At 36.8% G+C, this 16,167-nt stretch overlaps 1 long non-coding RNA gene across 1 annotated transcript; it reads right to left on the reverse strand.

Annotated features, from left to right (window-relative positions):
- Nucleotides 1–794: 794 nt before the first annotated feature.
- LOC108361194 (uncharacterized) lies at nt 795–15,838 on the reverse strand. The gene is made up of 3 exons (XR_001847257.1): nt 15,825–15,838; nt 5,687–5,692; nt 795–880 (listed from the first exon to the last, which is right to left on the reverse strand). It is a non-coding gene; the product is annotated as an uncharacterized LOC108361194 (long non-coding RNA).
- Nucleotides 15,839–16,167: the final 329 nt, after the last annotated feature.

Genomic DNA, 16,167 nt, shown 5'->3' on the forward strand with positions numbered 1-16,167 from the left:
TTTTTAAATTTAGCACGTTTTTTAGTTCTAAATATTTTTTCTCAGTGCATGAACTTTTCGTTTGTTTTACCCCTTCTTCACCAGTCATCGATAAAGCAGTCGTTGTACTTAACCGGAGCTTCTACCTCCGATTTGTGTTAATCAGACATTGAACAACCAGCCCTTGGTCAACCAACACCAACGAAATGCGTTTTCGGGTTGTAAAAGATGTTTGATAAATGAAAAATAATTTTCCTTATTTTTGACGAAACGAATTTCTGTTGCCGGAGCGTAACTAAAACACTTAATGAAAACAAGTAATTTTTACAAAAAAAAACCGACTTCAATTCTCATACAAAAATATATTTCATGATCCAATGATCGGATCTTAACTAGATTAATATGGGACCACCTCTGAGACACTACCTTTCCAATGCAAAAAGAATTGTCGAAATCGGTTGACGTGATCGAAAGATATGCGGTAACATATGTACATAAAAAAAAATATTTCGACGAACTGATAACCTCCTCCTTTTTTGGAAGTCGGTTAATTAAAATAAATCTGCGTTTCTATGCTATTATCTTTGTATATGGGCAAATCTAAAAAAAACAAGTAACCTTTGCGTTATTTAGCTTTATTTTCACTGTTGTAAACTATATCAAGCTGGTTGCTTTTGGATATAATTCATTGACGTATACTTGAAGCCTCAAAAAAAATTTGGATCAATTTGCTGCATAACTTTTGAATTGCAGCTATTTAAATTAAAACAAATAATGAAAACAAATGAATTTTTTATGTAATTTTTAGAGGGGCACAATTAATTATGTAATAACTTTTGAACCACACCATATTATGATTTGTAATTTAATGGGCACTTAGTACTTATGTGTACACTTCACACTGTTTACCCCGTGCAGCAATTTCTTAATATCCACAAACCGGAGCATTGACTACTGCAGCCATCAAAACATGGAAGTTAAATACGTCTAATTTTTGTTCAAGAGTTTGCCAATGCATTTATAACTTCTTTTAAATCTTTGGGTTTAAAACCTCCTGAAACAGACGGCGATAGAGCATGCAGGACAAAACACGTCCTCAGTGCTCTCATGACGACAATGGAGTCATCGGCTTCTTCAGAAAGTGATGCAGATGAGGAGCTCTCAGTTTTGTTAAGGCTAAAAGATTACAACGCCTATGAATATGGAATCTGTTTATTTGCCAAAAGGAATCCACGGAACTGTATTCGTAACTATATGGAGCTTACAGATCCGGGTATCCAAAAGTATTTTTGAAAATCTTTGTGTAAGGTTTTTGAGCTCGGACTGGTATCGGAATCTACGTGGCGACAAAAAAAATTCCGGAGAAAGTGCATTTGTTGGTTTTCTTGTGGTTCGCCGGTCACGAAGGTTGCTGCTACAGAGACTTAGCGGACCGGTTTAACCATTATTTATCCACGATTTGCCTTATAATAAAAATAGTTAAATTTTTTTTAAGCTCTTTAAGCCCTCAAGTCATTACCTGGCCAACACAAGGGAAAAAGGAAGAATAAAGCTCTTTTTTTCATTCTAAATGCTATTTTTCCAAAGCAATCGGTAAAGTTTAAAACCTCAGTGTATTTTCAAGTTAATTATATGTATTTTTTATTAAAATAGATCCACCAAAAAGGGGGAAGGATATATTTTTTATTCAGGGATTCATAGATGGAATCCATATTAAAATAGATCCTCCAAAAAGGGGGAAGGATGACTATATTAATAGAAAAGGCGTAACATCGATTTGTTCGCAAGGTGTCTGCAATGAAAATAAAAAAATCATAAATATTTTCGTTGGTTATCCAGGATCCCGTCATGCCAGTTGGGTGTTTAAGAATTCGACACTCTACAATAAATCATTATGTGGAGGTAGTATTATTAAAATCGATATAATATTAAATATTTACGTCTCGAATATTTTTTCGAATACTATCTATTGGGCGATTCAGCATAGATACGTAGTCACTCCATACCGTGATAATGGTCACCTGACAAGAGCGGAGAAAAGCTTTAATGCTAAATTAAGTTCTGGTCGTTTTGCAATAGAAAACACATTCGGAATTTTAAAGCAAAGATTTAGACAGCTTTACCCAGCTAAATTGCGAGGGATGCAAAAACTTTGCCATTTCGTAAGAGCTTGTTGCGTTTTACACAATACCGCCCACGAGGACGATCTGTAATTCACTTTAGAGACAAATTCAGAAACAGTCGACGAAGTTACACTACATGGCGAAATTTCTAGGGGAAATATGTGAAGCCATACAATTCCATCAAAATCAGAATATTTAATTTTTTCCCCAAATCCTCATTCATTTGTTTGTACGAACTCATTTTTGTTTCAGTCTTTTGTAATACATGCCAGGGATGTTGCGAATGTGGAATTTTAGACATCTGCGGATGCGAATGCGGATGCGGATGTTTAAACGTTAACATCCGCGGATGCGGATGCGAATGCGGATGTCAAGTATTTTTACACCCGAGCACACTTGTGCACAAGGGTATTATAAATTTGTTCACATAACGGTTGTTTGTAACAGGCAAAACGAATCGAGATAGATATAGACAAATATATACATTAATGATCAGAATGAAAAGAGAAATCGATTAAGCGGAGACTGTTTGTCCGTCCGTCCGTCCGTCTGTGTGCACGATAACTCGACTACAAATTGAGATATCTTAACGAAACTCGGAATCGGATCGGATCGGAAGATAACCACGTCCATCTCCCATATAAAGGTAGTTTTGAGAAATACGAAAAATGCGATATTTTAGTAACTACTGAAGCTTATTCACTCAAAATTAATATTTACAATCATTTTTAGGCGAAAAATAAGAATATTATAAATTTATGGAAAATGGGCGTAGCCGCGCCCACTTATGATTACATCTGTATATCTTTGGAACCGCTCCACCGATTTCTCCCAAACTTGGCACAGTTTTTGGCCTTCACAAAACATACCAAATTGCTTAAAATTTAGAAAATCGGATAATAACTACGCCCACATCCCATATAACGGTAATTTAGAGAAATACGAAAGCTTCTTCTCTTCTTCTTATTTGGCGCTGTAACCGCCTAAGCGATTTTGGCCGAGTCCAAAACAGCACGCCAGTCATTTCTCTTCTGTGCTAACTGACGCCAATTGAAAATGCCAAGTGAAGCCAAGTCCTTCTCCACCTGGTCTTTCCAACGCAGAGGAGGCCTTCCTCTTCCTCTGTTACCAGCATCGCGGCCCGCGTTGAATATTTTCAGAGCAGGAGCGTTTCTGTCCATCCGAACGACATGGCCAAGCCAGCGGAGCCGCTGAATTTTAATTCGCTGCACTATGTCTATATCGTTGTAAAGCTCATACAGCTCATCGTTAAATCGTCTGCGATATTCGCCATCACCAACGCGTAAAGGTCCGTAAATCTTTCGCAGAATCTTTCTCTCGAAAACTCCAAGAGCCGCCTCATCAGATGCTTTCATTGTCCATGCCTCCGCGCCATACACCAGCACAGGCATGATGAGTGACTTATAGAGTGTGATCTTTGTACGACGAGAGAGGACTTTACTTCTCAATTGCCTACTCAGCCCAAAGTAGCACTTGTTGGCAAGAGTGATTCTCCGTTGGATTTCAAGGCTGACATTATTATTGGTGTTAATGCTGGTTCCCAAATAAACGAAGTCGTCTACTTTTTCAAACTTGTAACTGTCAACAGTGACGTGGGTGCCAAGACGCGTATGCTCTGACTGTTTGTGTGCTGACAGGAGATACTTCGTTTTGTCCTCGTTCACCACCAGACCCATTCGCTTTGCTTCTCTATCCAATCCCGAGAAGGCAGAACAGACGTAGCCCTTGTTTTTACCGATAATATCGATGTCGTCGGCATACGCCAGCAATTGTACGCTCTTATAAAGTATTGTGCCTGAGCGGTTCAGTTCTGCGGCTCTTATTATCTTCTCCAACATAAGATTAAAGAAATCACACGAAAGGGGGTCCCCTTGTCTGAAACCTCGTTTGGTATCAAACGGCTCGGAGAGGTCTTTCCCTATTCTGACGGAGCTGGTGGTATTGCTCAACGTCATTTTACACAGCCGTATTAGTTTCGCGGGGATACCAAATTCAGACATCGCGGCATAAAGGCAACTTCTCTTCGTGCTGTCGAAAGCGGCTTTGAAATCGACAAATAGATGGTGTGTGTCGATCCTATTCTCGCGGGTCTTTTCCAAGATTTGGCGTATTGTGAATACCTGATCTATGGTGGATTTTCCAGGCCTAAAGCCACACTGATAAGGTCCAATCAGCTCGTTGACGGTGGGCTTCAGTCTTTCGCACAATACGCTCGATAAGACCTTGTAACCTATGCTTAGAAGGCTAATTCCGCGGTAGTTGGCGCGTATGGCGGGGTCGCCTTTCTTGTGGATTGGGCAGAGCACACTTAAATTCCAGTCGTCGGGCATGCGTTCATCTGACCATATTCTGCATACGAGCTGATGCATGCACCTCATCAGCTCCTCGCCGCCGTACTTGAATAGCTCGGCTGGCAGGCCGTCAGCTCCAGCAGCTTTGTTGTTTTTCAGCCGCGTAATCGCTATACGTACCTCGTCATAGTCAGGCGGTGGGACAGCTACTCCATCATCATCGACTGGGGACTCGGGTTCGTCTTCCTCACTACTTTCAGCGCTGCTACCATTCAGTAGGTTATAAAAGTGTTCCCTCCACAATTTAAGTATATTCTGGACATCGGTCACTAGGTCGCCATTGTTGTTCTTACAGGAGTTCGCCCCGGTCTTGAAACCTTCCGTAAGTCGCCTAACCCTCTGGTAGAATTTTCGGGCGTTCTTCCTGTCGGCCAGCATCTCAAGCTCTTCGCACTCACGTATTTCGGCCTCTCTCTTCTTATTGCGGCAAATACGTCTCGCTTCCTTCTTCAGTTCCCTATAACGGTCCCACATGGCTCGCGTTGCGCCCGATCGCAGCGTGGCCCTGTAGGCGGCATCTTTTTTCTCTGCGGCTTCTTGACATTCCTCATCGTACCAGTTGTTCTTTCGGGCTCGCTGAAATCCAACTACTTCTTCGGCGGCGGTACTTAATGATCGGGAAATGTGGTTCCACTGCTCGCGTACGTCGGATTGTTGAAGAGTGCTCTCAGAGAGCAGGTGTGTGAGTCGAGTGGCGAATAGAAAAGAAGCATACGAAAGCTTCTATAAATCAGTAAATACTGAAGCTAATTTAGTCAAAATTGATTTTTGCTATAATTCTTTAGCAAAAAATAGGCTTAAAATAAAAGGTTGGAAAATGGGCGTGACCCCGCCCACTTATAACCACATATGTGTATCTCGGTAACCGCTCGATCAATGTGTACCAAACTCGGTATGATTATTGTGGTTGCCACATAAAGGCAAAACGTTGAAAGTTTTGAAATCTGACTAAAATTACGCCAACTTTTCTATAACGGTAAATTTCAGAAATGTTTGAAACTTTGATATTTCGAAAGTTTAGGAAGCTAATTTTACCCAAAATTGATACTAACAACAATCCCTTGAAAAGAAGTACCACTATTATGGAATTTTGGAAAATGGGAGTGGTGCCGCCCACATATATCTATATAAGTTTATCTCATTATATCTAACTGAACGTTCTATCGAAGAGGTTTGAAATGGACGTAAAACCACCACTGCTTACCATGTAACGGTAGTCTTCGGAATGGTAAAAAAACTATATTGAATACTTGCGCCGGGTATTTAATGTTCGGCTCCGCCCGAACTTAGACTTTTTCACTTGTTAAGAAATAATTTAGGTGAGTAAATTAGGTGAATTAGTTAAATAAAAATGGAAAGGTTAGTAATTTTTAATAATGTTTTTTTTTTAGTATTTGAATTCAAAAATTGGAACATAGTATTCAATAAAAAGTTTTTAAAGGGTAGTAAATCAAACCTGCGCCACTAAATAACTACTACTAACTAGGCGACAAACTTGAAAAACTTGAAGCTTGACAAAATTGTAAATTTTTTTCGATTGACGCTGCACCAGTTGAGAGGTCTTTCAGTTATTTTTTTTTTTATTGCGGTGCAATAATTCTTTATTGAGGATTGCATCGGGCTGCAAATGTCGGATGTATCCTCCTGACTTCCATCTTCACAATCTTGTATCATGGCAAGATCGTTGTTTAAACACTGTTGTTTTACAAAGAATTCTTCATTCTCATTCTTTTGGTTGTTTCTGAATTTGAAGAACCTGTAACGTCAACAGCATTTTTCGATTTTGTTTTTGTAATACATTTCTAATCCTTTCTTCTGTGACTGAAATAGCTTTTAAGCAGAAATAACTAAAGAAGGTTACCACCTTTATTTGTATTTTTTTATCATTTAATACTAAAGAAATTCATATATCAGACCCAAGGTTTGATCTATGGTAATTAATGAACATTGTTTATTGAAATATTTTAGACATCGTTTAGACATTTCCTTCATTTGGTACCAAACTTGTTTAATTTGGATAAGCGGTTTGTTTATTATCCGGAAAACACCTTTAATTGGGAATAAAAAATATTTGGCCAAGTTTAGCTGGTAAAAAAAAAAAACTTTTATTTTCGGGCCCTTCAATATTCGCATTCGCAAAAGATCCGCATTGATTATTGCGAATGCGAAAGCGAATGCGAATGGTAAAATTAATGCGGAAGCTCCGCGGTTGCGAATGCGAATGTGAATATTCGCAACAACCCTGATACATACATACTAATTATATTGCATACATATGTATGTATTTCCATATATTCCATTACATTTTTGATATGTACACTTATGTTACATTTTTGATATGCACTATCACTTATATTTTAAGTTTGTGAAAGAGCCATTAGTTACTTATGCGCCAAATACACCACACAAGTATTTGCGCAAATACCAATTAGTGCAAATAAGAATTCGAATAATTAAAATTAATTTGAAAAAAATATTGTCAAAATCAATTAATATATCGTGCCACCCAGCCAGTCAAAGGCGGAGCGCTCCTAATATGGAGTGAAAAGGGACTCCCTCAGCGACTCCTCGAAGGAGCGTTTTCGGAACGCTCCGAGTATGGAGTGAAAAGGGACTCCCTAAGCAGCACCTCGTAGGAGCGTTTTCGGAGCACTCCGAGTAAGGATTTAAGCTGATGCCACATAAAACTTTTGCTTCGCTTTACGTGACAGATTCGCTTTGACAGATAAGATGAATTGTATGAAAATGCACAAAGCATGCCACATAAATCGTTGAAGCTGCAGCGCGAAGCGAAAAGATGGCCAACTCCCATCTTTTTGCGCGCTTTGACAATCAGCCGGTTTAATATTTATTTTGTTTCGTCCAAATTCGGGTTTTCATGCAGAAACATAAAACTTAATTACATTGCTGATAATTTTAAAGCAAAATATATAAAATCCACAGCAACTTTTACGAGTAAAACAGCGGTACAAAATTGCTTTCTTGGCGTTCATTGTGGCATACCATTTGCGTCTGGCGCTTTGCTGGCGAAGTTATAAATGTCACGCAAAGCTACAAAGTTTTATCTGGCATCAGCTTAAAAAGGGAGGCAAAGTGTTTTTTTTATCTTGTTTATAGTTTTTTTGCATCTAGTCTATAAGATTTTTTATGTCATAGACTGAACAAATTTTAAATCAATTGAATTTTTATAAGTGAAAAAAAAAAGTGTGCGGTAAATTCGGTGTCCGGTAAATGACAACGTCGCACAAGTTAGCCGGAAAAAAATATTTTATTGGTTCTAATGCTTGAATTTGTCGTAAAAAGTGGCCATAAAGAAATGCAGCTTGATCGGCGATCGATTGGATGGCTCCAGAGGTCCTTTGAGGAGGGTTTGTAGCAAAAACGGTATATTGAAGGTATCTATATATAAATACGTCACAATAAAATTTGAACCCCTCTTTTGAGGGCATTGTTCGCTCGATTTCAATGAAGCATATCTTTAATCCAGAAATGTTAGTCCCATTATACAGGGGGCGTGGCATCTGACATACATACTAAAATGTGAAAATCGATATATCCCTAAACCCATTTATGCTGGGGAACTGAAACTTGGCACGGCGAAAAATGATAGGTATTGAAAATGGGGGCGTGGCACTTCCCATATTTACTTTAGGTTGTTGTGGCAGACTCCGCACCAGGGGGACACACTTAGACATTAATTAGATTGTCTATTGTGTTACCACCTTACACAAGTTCTTTGAACGGCAACTAAGATATTCTGTGTTAAAAAACTAAGAGAAGCGCTGGGTGCTCAGAACAAAGTTCCGCAGGCAGCTGATGTCCACTCCGGAGAGCTTTTCAGGAGTGTCGAAGAAATGAGCACCGAGGTGCTTAAATCTTAGTATTACGAATGCCGGGCAACTGAGAAGGAAGTGCTGAGATGANGGGTCTTGAGATAAAATAAATAGAAATCTTTTAGAAACAATGCTAATGGTGTATTAAATATGGTGTTTTCTAGTGGAATGAGAGCCAAAATCCAAAATTTCAAAAACAGTGACATTTTGAACGGGATTTTGAGGGTTAAGTTATTATTGTTGTAACTTCTCTATAGTTTTTCTATATTATATGATCATTTATCTTCACGATAAAAAAAATTTCATTCCATTATCTCTTTTCTAACCGAAGATCTACGATTTTGAAAAAAAGCTCGTGTTTTGCGTATAGTGCGCCGCCCTCCAAGCTAACCGTCACAATGTCCTCATTGCTGAAATTAGGTAAAATTAGTGCTTTGAATTCGTTCAGCATCTTGGTCTACCTGCTGGTTTCTGCACCATCAGCTTAAATTTAGGCGTCCTAATCCCGGAGATACCGCTACTGCTCAGCCACGGCTCCTCGATCAGGACTACGTCGGGTCCACCTTGCTCAAGGTGGATGAGGAGATTTGCGGACGCCGCCTTAGAGTGTTGGAGATTTATCTGCAGGATCTTCATCCTCAAAAGTTTTTTTTTTCGTTTACCGAGGCTAGAAGCCTCTCTTCCTCCGCCCTGTCATAGAACCGCCCGATGCTGATAACGGATCCCTCGGTTGAAAGAGCATCCCCAGCACTTTCGGCTTCTGACGTGACGGATTCTACCTCCATGCTCATGGGGGTTTCTTCCCTCTCGGGCTTGCCCATCGTCGGCACCTCCGGAGGTTGAGAGCCATTGGTAGACCCTAAGGACTACCATTTCGAAGCCATAAGTTAGGACTCCGCGTTGGGTAATATCTGTTGGGGAAGGAACAATAATGGGGGTATATAGTACATTTGATCCCTTTAAAAGCAACTATTGGGTAGGTATGACCCTTTTTTCGTATTTCATCACAGACTCTGCTTGATATATTGTGGAGTTTAACATTGTTGCAAGGTCGTGCAAGGTCTGGCTTAAGTAGTATCTAAAAGAAGATATCATGAAGAGCTTCACAAAAAATTTTAAGAAAAATACATGACAATACAGTGTTTAGATTGTCAAAAAAAGTTCGACTTTGTTGATAATTGTTGACGAAAAAACGCCTAATTTTGACACATTACTCTAGCTACGTCCATCATCATATATTAATTGTTTTTATGTCATAAAAAAGAGCATCGTTTTCTATGTCAGATACATTTTTTCCAGCTTCTTGGTGCACCACTGTGAGGAACAACAGACCACTTTTTAAAAATGTCTATTTGATTTTTGTACTTTTCAAAAAACAAAGTTTCAAAACTTCAAATTTGACCAACAAAAAAAATAACAAAGTGGGCTCTCAAACGCCAAAGCATAATTTTCTCTATGTAATTGGACATTTCTTAACAAGTTGGAATTATCAAAACATCAAAATCCCATTTTGATTTTTTTCCGGCTAAACTCGTCATATGGCTCATTGTGCGTCGCTTCGGAATATTCGTGGAAAGGGACACCGCCAAAGAAGCTATTGACATTTTGGCTGTTGCGAATGCATTCAAAGGTGAAAAACTACAAATACAAATTACTTTAGGCTAACTTTAGAATTTTTCAGGCGCATTTAATAGGAAATTTTCTGGTTCTGGAAAATAATTTAATAGAGCGAGCCCAAATAATAACGGAACCTTTCTTTTCCAATGTATTCTACCTTGGTTTTAAATTCGAAATCCAGCCCGCTTTCGAAAAAAATTTTTGTGAAAGGGAGCTTATCTTTCCTTTAGACAATGGCTTAAGTTCAGCGATGGGCAGAGAGAGCTTTTACTCTGCTCGCGCCTATACAAAATGTATAGAAAGCTTAAGAGAACCTTGCACGCGGGCAAGGCAGTGCCCATCAGTGCTTTAGTTGCTTTTAAAAGCTTCAAATAAGCCTTTTGCTATAAACATATATTTTACGCTTTTAAACTTATTGCATGTTCTTTTTCAAAACTCCGTTAAAAATGCTTGTTAGATCAGACTTCAGCTATTAAAAGCAATGTCTATTCAAGTTACAAAAAGAAAGAGGTAATATGTATATTTAAACAAAGCAATCTGATTTTTGTTAACTTTTCGCGTTTGCCCTTAAAATACTTGGAAGTACGAGTATTATCGATACTTTTTTGCAAATATGAATCGTGGCAGCGATTCTTTTTTAGAGTATTATAAATGAGTACTAGTATCGATACTTTTCTAAAAAGTTCTATCACTAGCCTTTAGCAGGTGAAAACTCTTGACTACTGGAAATATATTAGATATGTTATTAAATATAATATTTGTTTCATTTTTTTTAATAGATCTACTATTGATTTCAAAAGCTCAATTTTTTGGTTTTCGATTTCATCTTTTCCTTGAGCTCGAGCTTCTTTTCTTTTAAGGCTTTCTTCTTTGTCTCTAACAACTTTTGAATGTGTTCGTCCATTTTTTCCCTTTTCTCTTCCCTCTGCTCTACTTTCTTCATAAAAACATCGAAATTATTTTTCTCTTTCTTAGATGTGGACGGCGTCGAGTCAATGATTTCTATAAACAACAAGAGATTTTATTTCTATTGATATAAATTTATAGTATGACATTGGGGGTACCTGGCTTAGACGGCGCTGACTTGAGAGGTTCATCCATTTCCTTATTAGTTTAAAATGAAACCTCAACCTCGCTATCAAGGACACACTCCGGGTGAAGGATTTTTTTCCTTGAAAACATCATCCAGTTCTCTATAAATAAAAATGCAAACACGAACAATATTATAAAATATTTCTTTCTAGAGTTTGTTAGATGCGTATGAAGTCTTACTCTTGAAAAGTGCAAGTTTGCGTTCCTCTTCCGGTCCACAAATTGTGGAGTTGAATATTCTTCTTCCTTTAGCGCAAAGTTCNAAAAATTTTTGTGAAAGGGAGCTTATCTTTCCTTTAGACAATGGCTTAAGTTCAGCGATGGGCAGAGAGAGCTTTTACTCTGCTCGCGCCTATACAAAATGTATAGAAAGCTTAAGAGAACCTTGCACGCGGGCAAGGCAGTGCCCATCAGTGCTTTAGTTGCTTTTAAAAGCTTCAAATAAGCCTTTTGCTATAAACATATATTTTACGCTTTTAAACTTATTGCATGTTCTTTTTCAAAACTCCGTTAAAAATGCTTGTTAGATCAGACTTCAGCTATTAAAAGCAATGTCTATTCAAGTTACAAAAAGAAAGAGGTAATATGTATATTTAAACAAAGCAATCTGATTTTTGTTAACTTTTCGCGTTTGCCCTTAAAATACTTGGAAGTACGAGTATTATCGATACTTTTTTGCAAATATGAATCGTGGCAGCGATTCTTTTTTAGAGTATTATAAATGAGTACTAGTATCGATACTTTTCTAAAAAGTTCTATCACTAGCCTTTAGCAGGTGAAAACTCTTGACTACTGGAAATATATTAGATATGTTATTAAATATAATATTTGTTTCATTTTTTTTAATAGATCTACTATTGATTTCAAAAGCTCAATTTTTTGGTTTTCGATTTCATCTTTTCCTTGAGCTCGAGCTTCTTTTCTTTTAAGGCTTTCTTCTTTGTCTCTAACAACTTTTGAATGTGTTCGTCCATTTTTTCCCTTTTCTCTTCCCTCTGCTCTACTTTCTTCATAAAAACATCGAAATTATTTTTCTCTTTCTTAGATGTGGACGGCGTCGAGTCAATGATTTCTATAAACAACAAGAGCTTTTATTTCTATTGATATAAATTTATAGTATGACATTGGGGGTACCTGGCTTAGACGGCGCTGACTTGAGAGGTTCATCCATTTCCTTATTAGTTTAAAATGATACCTCAACCTCGCTATCAAGGACACACTCCGGGTGAAGGATTTTTTTCCTTGAAAACATCATCCAGTTCTCTATAAATAAAAATGCAAACACGAACAATATTATAAAATATTTCTTTCTAGAGTTTGTTAGATGCGTATGAAGTCTTACTCTTGAAAAGTGCAAGTTCCTCTTCCGGTCCACAAATTGTGGAGTTGAATATTCTTCTTCCTTTAGCGCAAAGTTCACTCCTAATAGTGCTCCACATTTGTTTCTTGTTTTTTAGTTGTTCACTCTTTCCCACTATTGGCCGCAGATCCTTCACTCTCTATATCAAGAATTTTGTAGGCGCGTCGAGCCATACAAGCTTTTTACCATCGGGAGTTTCACTGTTGTTACCGGAATATTCGATAGACACAAAGTCATCGGGTTCTATCAATGGTTCAACAACGCCAGTATCTGTTACCTCTATATTCTGCGAAAACACAATTTCTTCAAAATTTTCGCCCACAGCTCGCAAGCCATTTTTGTGCGGTAGTCCGGATCTATTTGTTTAGAAATTTATGAGAATTAAAAAATATACAATTACGATTATTGAAACTTACCGCTTTCAATCTTGCGAAAAGTTCCAGGAGAACACTTTACGTCCAATTTGCTTTTGTTTTCTATTCCACTCGTCAAAGATAACCACTCGTAATGTAAACAACACATTAATCAGCTGTTCCTAAAACTTGCAAGTTTTTGCAAATTTTGTGTTCGCGTACTTTTCTCGATAGTTTTCCGTTTGAGAGAGGATTGTGCGTTACTCTCTTGCAGTAGCTGCTGGATATTTTTCACTGGAGGTTTATTCGAACAGACTAATAATGGTAGGCATACTAGCACATTCACACGAATCAACAAGTCTGACTGTGTGCATTGCTCAGCTGGCGCTCTTCGTATGTGAAACACACATGTGCTCAGAGAGCGCTCAGCCAGTGTTACCGTTGTGCGACTAAAGGGGCAATTTGACAACTTTTAAGCGCAAATACCCTTTGACCCCACTTTTTGAAAGTTTTGATTTTTTGACCCTTTTCCAAAATTATGTGCGGCTTTTGCCTCCTTACAGAGATTTTTTAGGAAATGTTAGCAGAACCATGCTATTAGAAAATATTTCCTCCTGTAAGTGCGAAACAATGCATCACTTAAAACAGCTAAAGGAAATGCAATTCTTCTCCTTGGAGCAACTAGATTTATGTGTATGTTTGCAATCCTGTTTTGTGTAAAACTTGTTCGCTATTTTCTTTTTTAATTCAACAGATTTATTCTTCTACTAGTAAAGAAAAGCAAACATAATATGGTGACTCTTTCTTCGTCCATGACCCCTTTTTTCGTCTTTCTGAAAATTCTCAACGGCAACACTGCGCTCAGCATTCTTTAGGGATGGCTCACAAGCATGAATACAGTATATTTTGCTTAGCTGCACATCCTTCTTTGCACGGAAAACTTGTGCACGTAACCGAAAAAGGCACTTAAGCGAATTTTCTTTACTACTTCAATGAGGAAGGTATCCGAATCCCTATGAAACCAAATATTGGCGGAGCACTTACCATGTAGAAATTACTGCAAGCGAAATTTTTACCGAATGTTATCTAATTATCTATATAACTACATAAATTGATAGCCATTTTCGTTGTTCTGCGAGATGAGCAAACTAAATAAAAGGTTGTAAAATTAGGTAATTGTAGGGCCAGTGAAGGTAAACGTAATACTTTCATTGATAATTGATACTAGTCGCACAATTTTTAAAGCAGGTATCGCCAATGTGCAGGTATGTTGAATGCATCTATCGCAGCAGTTTCCTTATAAATGTTAAAAATAATGCTTTTGATGCGCATTTTGGGGTAGGTATCTTAAATGTGCACTTAAGCATAGAGGCAGCAAAGCAAAATATACTGTATTTCCAAATTGCGGTTGCCTCAACTAAGATTTGGTAACTATGACTAAAGCATGTGTTAAAAGAAGCTTATCTGCATTAGCAGCGCTTAATAATAGCCTTTTATGAACCATACGTTAAGTCGAATGGAATTTGTAGAAATATGCTTCAAAGAAATATTTGTTAATATTTACCAAACCCTTCAACTAAATTAACAATTTGGTACAACCTAGATGAATATTAGAAGCTTTAATATATTTAGTTATGATTACCATAATATAAAAATAATAATAATAATAGTTCTCAATCCTTGGTACCAGATTCCAAATATTGTCAAAATTCGGGAACTAAATAACTTTAGTTGTCGAAACTCATCCTTTCTCTCAGTGTTAGAAAAGTGTGCATTAAAAAATAACGAAATGGCAAGTAACTCAAAGTCTGTAACTCCACATTTCACAATTTTCAAAATTTTTTAAGCCTTTAATTTTAAGAACTTTTAAGTATGTATTGTATTCTACAAACAATTACGAATAATTTGATACCTTAGCAAGAGGTGTGCTTTCAGAATAAATCAACTTTTAAAGAAAAAATATTCTGCGGACTTGAGCGTAATTTTTATTCCAAAAACATCTTAATTGAAGGCACATTTGGCAAATACGTCGAAACTATCTAAATCTTTCTATAACTAATAGTCCTTATAAAATTACATATACCTGTAAAATGCTTAAAATAAATGTTCTCCAGAAGTGTGTAAAAACCCTGATTTACTACTTTTAACGATGCTCCTCTTTGTAGTCAGAATATTTCGAATAAACTTTTTTTCGACGAAGGTTCTGATAGTTTCCCTTACTTAACTGGAGCCTTCTAAATTCAATGGCGCCCCCAGTTTTGCCCGATTGGCTCCACTTTTCGAGATAGCTGTACTTGAAACTTTGCTTACATTTAAACTATTTTATAAAAAAGTCCCTCAGTTTTGAAGATATTTTACTAAAATTTTCCATACGAATGTATTTAAATATTACCTTAGCTATCTTTTAAAATCATCGAAATCGGTTCACTATAACATCAAGCTCCCATACAACTGATTGTTCAGAGACGTTGTATTGCGTTATAGCTCCTCCAATTAAGCGGGTAAAAATTTAGTATAGGTTCAATTTAATATATAGCACGCATACAATTTATTATTCAGATATGATGTTAGAGTCATAGCGCAAAAACACATATCTGAGTAATCAGTTGTATTGGAGCTATATGTTAAAGTGAACCAGTGAACCCATTTCGATAATTTTAAGGAATAATTAAGGTACTATTAAAAAACCGATATGTGCAAAATTTTAGTAAAATAACTTCAAAACTGAGGGAGTTATTTATAAAATAGTTAAAATTTAATTACATATTCAAGTACCGTTATCTCGAAAACCGGAGCCATTGAATTTAGAATGTCCCAATTAAGTGAGTTCAACTTTTAAAATCTTTGCTCAAAATTTAAAACTTGAACAGCGTAATTTGAACCCAGCTTATTCTTTTGTTTTCTATTTCATGTTTATTCCTCGTCTTACTTTTGAAGCACTTAATGAAAATGAATTAAACTTATGTTAATCGATTGATTAAGAGATTACGAATAAAATGATATGTATGTAATGTGTGCTCACAAATTTAAAAATTAAATTTTTTTTTTGGAAAGTGTACCTATTTTTTAGATTTGCCCATATATGTACATATGACAGGTGAGAAAATTGGATGCCTTAGATTTAACAATATAATCACTTTACATGCTCATATGTATACGTATATATACATTGGGGTGGTTCAAAAAGAGTAAAGTCGGATTTGTAATGCTAGGATTGTTCTATATCGAAAAAAGTATACCATTATTTTTTTATTTTGAAATTAAAAAATATTTAAAGGTTCAAAGTTTTGCATGTGTGAAAAAAAACACTTTTTCGTAGAAATGGTATGGAATTCTTGAAAATCAATATTTTTCGACCGGACAACTCAGGTTCTCTTCAATTAAACAATTTATTAATACTAAAGACGTTTCATTTAACCCCCCATTGCATTTTCTGAC

This window comes from Rhagoletis zephyria, unplaced genomic scaffold, assembly GCF_001687245.7.
Source record: "Rhagoletis zephyria isolate East Lansing unplaced genomic scaffold, Rhagoletis_zephyria_1.1 Rzeph_scaffold_00713, whole genome shotgun sequence".
Lineage (NCBI taxonomy): Eukaryota > Metazoa > Arthropoda > Insecta > Diptera > Tephritidae > Rhagoletis > Rhagoletis zephyria.